This window comes from Callorhinus ursinus, unplaced genomic scaffold (assembly GCF_003265705.2).
Source record: "Callorhinus ursinus isolate GAN/ISIS: 27379988/994484 unplaced genomic scaffold, GSC_fseal_2.0 scaffold54, whole genome shotgun sequence".
NCBI lineage: Eukaryota > Metazoa > Chordata > Mammalia > Carnivora > Otariidae > Callorhinus > Callorhinus ursinus.
In genome coordinates this window covers 11,562,935-11,569,996 of record NW_027397116.1, presented here as the reverse complement: position 1 = coordinate 11,569,996, position 7,062 = coordinate 11,562,935, and the positions used below count along the sequence as shown (strand labels likewise).

Below are 7,062 nucleotides of genomic sequence, written 5' to 3'. Positions count from 1 at the left end.
AAAGAAAGAAAGAAAGAAAGAAAGAAAGAAAGAAAGAAAGAAAGAAAAAGAAAGAAAGAGAAAGAAAGAAAGAAAGAAAGAAAGAAAGCAAGCAAATAGATTAAAAACCAATTCTTGAAGTTGTTCAACAGTAAGTCATTCTGTTTTAGTCATAAAATTTTGGAAGATTCAAGTTCTTAAAAATACAAAGCTGACTAAATACATACATGAATGAAGAAACAAACTCAGGGAACAGCTGTTCCCCAAAACTGCATCTTCCATATCAAAACAAAACAGACCAAAGGATTACTTTTTTAAAGCTATCAGGTACATAAATGGTTGCTGGGGGGTGAGGGAGGAGTTTTCTCTAGTTTATATCCATGATCTACAAGGGAATATTGAAACTGTAGATCTAACTGTTGTGACTGAAAGTAAATAAGAACGTTGACAAACATTTTATTTTTTATTTTTTTTCACCATTCTGGATTTTATTGTTGCTTCTTGTACAACAGCCTTCATTATCTATTTTTACTGAAGATTCCTTCAAATTCTGTGACTGGCATCCTAAAGTTGAAGGTTCTATCTTCTTTTCCACACAACTATTAGGGCTATTACTATTGACACCTACTTTCTCTTCTGGCTTCTTTGAAAGGACATCAGATGTAGAAGGTACATATTCTAGGTGCTTCTGCAGTTCAGGAGTACTGGCAATTTCCAGTTCTGCTGTAGAAGGCTTTGTCAAACATTTTATAAAGCTACATTAAATAAGCACTAGCTAACGCTGGCATAGTTGATCAATAAGTAAAAGTTCAAGTTGACGAATACTACATTTTTTTTTCCTAAGGACATTTTAATCAACTGTAATCTTTGATTGTACAGTTAGCTAGCATAAACAGATGCTTTTACAACTTGGCTATCTTTATTGATTGACCATGAGGAATAGCCACTTTGGTTGGGTAGCTCACCCCTTGTTTTGAATAAGGCTTCTCTGCAGTGCTTTAGTTTAGAGTGTCTTTGCCTCCTAGTCAAGATATGAAAGAGACAGCAAGACCTTATCCATTCTTACTCTCACTTAGTTGTTCATTTATTTATATATTCATATATTTATATACTTTCAACATGAGTCTATAAGGGATTGAGGGGAAGAATTTTAGCCAGTCTTTCTATTATATATTGCTGTATAACAGGTAACTCCAAAACATAGTCATGTAAACACAATTCGTTTTATTTCTTACATGATTCTTTTTTTCTAATTTTATTGAAGTGTAAGGGGAGTAGAGATTAGAATCAGCTGGATCACTGAGATGAATGGTGTACTAGGTTGAATGGTAACCCCTTCCAAATTCATTCTACCTTCAATCTCAGAATATGGCCTTATTTGAAAACAGGGTCATTACAGATGCAATTAGTTAAGATAAAGTCATGCCAGATTAGGATGAACCCTAAATCCAAAAACTGGTGTCTTTAAAAGAGAAAGAAGAGAGGTTCACAAAAACACAGAGGAGACACACCCAGGAAAGAACACTATGTGAAGAGAGAGGCAGAGATTGAAATGGTCTGTGTAATAATAACCAAGGAATGCCAAGGACAGCCGGTAACCTCCATAATCTAGGGGAGAGGCATGAACAGATTCTCCCCCCCCAAGTCTCCAGGAGAAACCAACCCCACTGATAACTTGATTTCAGACTTTTAAGCTCCAGAACTGTGAGGGAGTAAGTGTGTTGTTTTAGGCCACACAGTTTGTGTCAATTTGCTCCTGCAGCTCTGGGAAACAGACACAACTAGGCAATTCTGTTTCTTCATGAGTTTGGCATCCTTCCCTTTCATGCGGCTTTGCCACCATGTCTCTCTACAGGGTCTCTCCAGCTGGACAGACGAAATTCTTTCTTGCATGCTTAGGGTTCCAAAAGAAGAAGCTGTCACGGTTCTAAAGGCTGAGAATTGCAAGGATCATAGTGTTATTTCTGCTAAATTTTATTTATTTATTTTTAAGATTTTGAATATTTTTAATGTAATCTCCACACCCAATGTAGAGCTCAGAATTTACAACCCTGATAGCAAGGGTTGCATGCTCCATCTGTTGAAGTTTGTTAACTGAAGCCACACCCAGATTTGTTGGGAGAAGACTGCAGCAGAGATGCATACCAGGAGATATATATATTTCACAGGTGGCCTCCAATGTTAATAGTGTAATATAATATCTCCTTCACAAGTTAACAATGACAAATCTCAATTGGGGGTGTGGATTAAAATATCTTGTAAAGCTTTAAGATTTTATATCAAAGTAACTAAGAAACAGTCATACTGTGAGACAAAGAAATCAGAATTTAGCAGTTTTCCCTTCTTACTATTTCCATCTTATTAATATATATTAAAATGAAATTTTTGGTACACACATATGGAATCTCCAATATTTTGACGAGTAGCTACTTAGGACAAGCCAGGTTATACTGCATTGTTCTTAATTATTCACATCCGACTTTGAGTTCCTTAGTGAAAAGACCAAAATTCATGCAAAAATAACAGCTTTTAAGTTTTAAGAATTTCCTCAACATCTCAGTTGGAGAAAGTACCATTGCCATTCAACTATATAATGTGAAGCTTTACAGTAGAGTGTAAATGTGACATTCAGAGATAATTTCCTTGCCTTCATGACTCTTTTAACCTACTGGATAATATAAGCAATGCACAAGAGTAAAATATCCAACAAAATTCCAGAAGCAATAATAACCATGATGAAAAATAAAGTAGAATTAAGTCGTGCATTTTTAATTAGAGTTCACAAAGTTTTTCTGAGAAGATAATTTGAACAGAGACATGAATTAGCTAAGAGAGTAAGCCATTTGAAGATACATACAGGGGAAGTTGTAGGCATAGAAAATAGTGAGAACAAAGTTCCACAGATAAGAATACAGTTGCAACTTCAAGAATTTGGACAGCAACATTTCAATAGTTTTAGTTTGATCCAAAGATTATTTCTTTCATGCCTTATTCTTCCTTGATGAGCCAAAACCACAGCTCAGCTAAAGCTGCTATACAAATCTTTGTCAATTAGCTCACCATTTAATAGCATCTTGCCAAGGCACAAGATTTTACTGATGGCTTTTGAATCTTTGCTGCCAAAAAAGATTTACTTCTTTAAGGATTTCTTGGCAAAAATTGATGCATTACTCCCATGAAGTTAGACTTACAACTCAGAATCAACTGAGAGAAATCATACATGTGCCTTAAAAGCCTATTATTTATCTCAATTCCATATCCAACTTTCTAAATAAAGGTTCCTAGAACTTTTAGGAAGCTTGAAAATTATTGAAGTACAAAACCTATCAAAAAAGTTGAAATGGAAATTCTAGTTTGTGTATATTTACTATTTCACTACCTCATTTAACAGAGCTACACCTCAAAGAGGCATAGAAGTTGTAAAGAACAACAACAAAAAAACCCAAAACAAAACAAAACAAAAAAAGTATTCAGAACAGGAGCTATTGAGTTTATTTTACCAACATTAAAATAATTATGAGAAAAGTACCCAACAAGCACAAATGCATTTTTCTGTCACCTTTGTCAACCTGATGTTTTAAGAACAAATACATTTTTTTCAACAATTATTTCACTCTATGTGGCAGTCACCATTCCAAGTGCTTTGGTGTTTTGTTTGCTCATTTGATTCTGTTCCCCACAGAGTTCCCCTCACTTTCTGCACTGCCTACAGTACATTCTGACCACTGAAATTACCTTGGCAAAATGTGGCTACCGTCTTGGGAAAATAAGCAATATGCAGCAGAGATTCCCAAGGCCACATTCTGGCCTACCAACAGTGTTCTTTTGGGAATGTATTTTTTTTTCTAATTGAAATTAGAGTCAATTAATGTACTTGTAAAATTATCATTATTGTATTTGACTTTTAATTGGAGTGTTTAGGTAATTTACATTTTGCATAATTTTGATATGTTTGAACTTAAAACTCTGATTTGGACATCTGATTTCTCATCTCTTCTTTGTTCCTTTTTCTCTTTTTCTATCTTCTTTGGAATAACTTTTTGTGATTTTTATCTCCTTTTTTTGCCTCTTGCATATAAGTCTGTTATTTTAGTGGTTATATAAATATAGCACTGTATTTTATCATGTTCTATCTTCAAGCAATATATTATGTCCCATAAAATTATAAGAATCACCCACAATATACTACCATTTGTCCTTTCCTGGCCTTGATATTCATGTTGTGACATTTTATTTCTATATGTAGTATAAATCCCACAATGTGTTGTTTTTTTATTTGGTTTAATGAGTCCATTATATTGTATGGAGATTTATAATTAAAATATTTTATATTTCCCCACAATTACTCTTTTCAGTGGTTTTCATTCTTGTTTGTACGATTTTCCTTCTGCTTGAGGGTTTTCAGTTAATATTCTTTCTGGAACAGGTCAGTTGGTTATTATTTCTCTCAACTTTTCATATCTGACCAAAAAAAGTCCTTATTTTTCCTTCATTTTGAAAGATACTTTTACAGGAGATAGATCTCTTAAGTTAGCAGGTTATTTTTTTTTTTCCTTTCAGTACTTCAAGATATTTCTCCTCTTAACTTACACTGTTTTCAGTGAGAAGTTTCAGTGAGAATAAGGAAACTTTTCTTGACTTATCTTTGTAATTCTGTATATAATGTGTGTATACTTGGATCCCATGCTGCTGTCCTCTGAGCCTGATGCCCATGTGTTCCTGTATTTTTTTGGTCAGAATCTTTTCTCCCAAGGTAGGGGACACAAGATGTTTATCTGGAGCAGGGCTTAAAAGTCTTTGGGTCAGTCCCTCTGGGCAGTGAAGTGGCCTGGAGTCAAGGGCAGAGGCGGAAGCAGGGGCGTCTCTGGGGGTTGGTACTTTTTGCCCTTCAGCATTTCAACCTTCATCTGTGTCTTGCGCTGGGGTGTCCTGATCTCGCCGGGAGGGAGGCTACCCGGCCTTGTACCTCCTCACGCTCCTCAATCTTCTTCTAGTGCTCCTGAATGAGCATTTGGGCCCCCAACTCCTCCAGGGTGGTGGAGGGAGAAAAGTTGAAGTCGATTATTTCCACTACCACAAAATCAGGCTGATTGATCTGATGATCTGCAAATGGACACCTGCTCCTTCTTTCTTTTCTTCCCTTGGAAGTTGGCCCACTCTACTCAGGAACAAACCTGGCCCAAAACTTCCCTCTTTTTTTTTTTTTTTTTAGCTTTGTAAATAAGGCTTTGAGGGGAATCAAGATCTTGGTATAATGTTCCGCCAGCTTGATGAAGGAGTTGAAAAGTTGGGCTGCAAGTGGAGGAAGTCAAACTGGTAGCTGTGCTTCTCTTTCTAGATCAGCTGTACGAGTCAAACCATGCTGTGGTTTGACTTCACCAAACTCGGGAGGGGGCTCTTCGGGCATGCTGGTCTCCTGGGTCCCCTAGGCTTAGGCATTCTGCAGCTCCTACTGGGTAGCTTGCTGCTGCTGCTGCTGTATGACCTTGGGGATGGTGGCTGTAGGCTCTGAACCTTCCCCTCTTTGAATTCACTGACCTAGTGACAATGGTAGGCATGATAAGGGTCCCTGGGGCTCAGGAAGTTGAACTGAGAGTTGATCTCATTCTGTTGTATCCTAGCTTCAAATTTAGGTTTGATTCTGGGCACTAATTTGTCAGTGTTATCCATGATGTTCCTGACCTTCGGAGAAAGGTAAATAATCCCCATCACTGGTTTGGAAGGGGTAGGATCCTCCTCTGAAGATGCTTCCCACCTGTACAGTCTGGGCATGGTGGCTCCTGGCAGTGGTGGGGGCACTCTGCTGCACGGGTCTGGCCTGCATGACTACAACACGGAGAGCTGCCCAGGAGTCCGTCAGGGGTGCTGCATGCATCAAGACAGGCTCCCTGCACCGATAGAGGACGGTGTGCCTGTGCGTGTGTGCGCGCGCGCGTGTGTGTGTGTGTGTGTGTGTGTGTGTGTGTGTGAGACTCCTTTTAAGAGTTCACCTGTGCCATTGGATTTAAGCTATTTGATTACACGGTGACTTGATGTACTTTTCTTTAAGTTTCCTATTCCTTTTTTGTTTTTAGCTTATTTCAAGTTTCTTATTTTCGTCCAATTTGTAAATTTTTCAGCCATATTTATTCAAATATCTTCTTTAACCCCATTTCTTTCTTCTCCTAAAGGAACTCCAATTTAACCCGTATGTGAGTGCTTCAAGTTGTGACTCGACTCACTGATGCTGTATGTAGATGTCGTGTGTATGTATGTATGTATTTATTTATCTTCCTAGTTTCATTTTAGTTTCTATTTCTACGTTTTAAAATTATTTTTCTCCTATAATGTATAATCTGTTGTTACTTTCATATAGTATATTTTTTAGGCTTTAGTATGTATCTCCTAAAGATAAGGTTTATTTCCTACACAAATTAAAATAAATTATCATTTTGAAAAACAATTAACAATAGCTTGATGAAATTATCTAGTATCCAGTCCACAATAAAATTTCACCAGTCACCTAAAGTCATCTTTCTCCTGACAAGAATTCAAGTAAACTTTACATATTACAATTAATTGTTATCTTTCTTGTATTTTTCATCTTAGATATTGTAGGGTATTCTTTTTTGGGGGGGGGATATTTATTTATTTATTTTTAATTAAGTTTTTTTAAAATTTACGTATAATGCGTTATTTGTTTCAGGGGTACAGGTCTGTGATTCAACAGTCTTGCACAATTCACAGCACTCACCATAGCCCATACCCTCCCCAGTGTCTATCACCCAGCCACCCCATCCCTCCCACCCCCCCACCACTCCAGCAACCCTCAGTTTGTTTAAGTTAATTCCAACATAGTTAACATACAGTGTTATATTAGTTTCAGGTGTACAATACAGTGATTCAACAATTCTGTACATTAATCAGTGCTCATCAAGATAAGTGTACTCTTAATCCCCTTCACCTATTTCACTCATCCCCTACCTACCACCCTCTGATATGCTAGATATTGTAGTTTTGTCTATAGAATTTTGATGTGGGACTTCTTTATTGCTCCATATTACTTCTAACATGCTCAACAGTTCCTGCATCTTCTTGATATGA

General features: G+C 36.9%; 1 pseudogene; it reads right to left on the bottom strand.

Annotated features, from left to right (window-relative positions):
* Window positions 1-442: 442 nt before the first annotated feature.
* LOC112839320 (splicing factor 3A subunit 1 pseudogene) lies at window positions 443-5,751 on the bottom strand (annotated as a pseudogene).
* Between the last annotated feature and the right edge of the window lie 1,311 nt (window positions 5,752-7,062).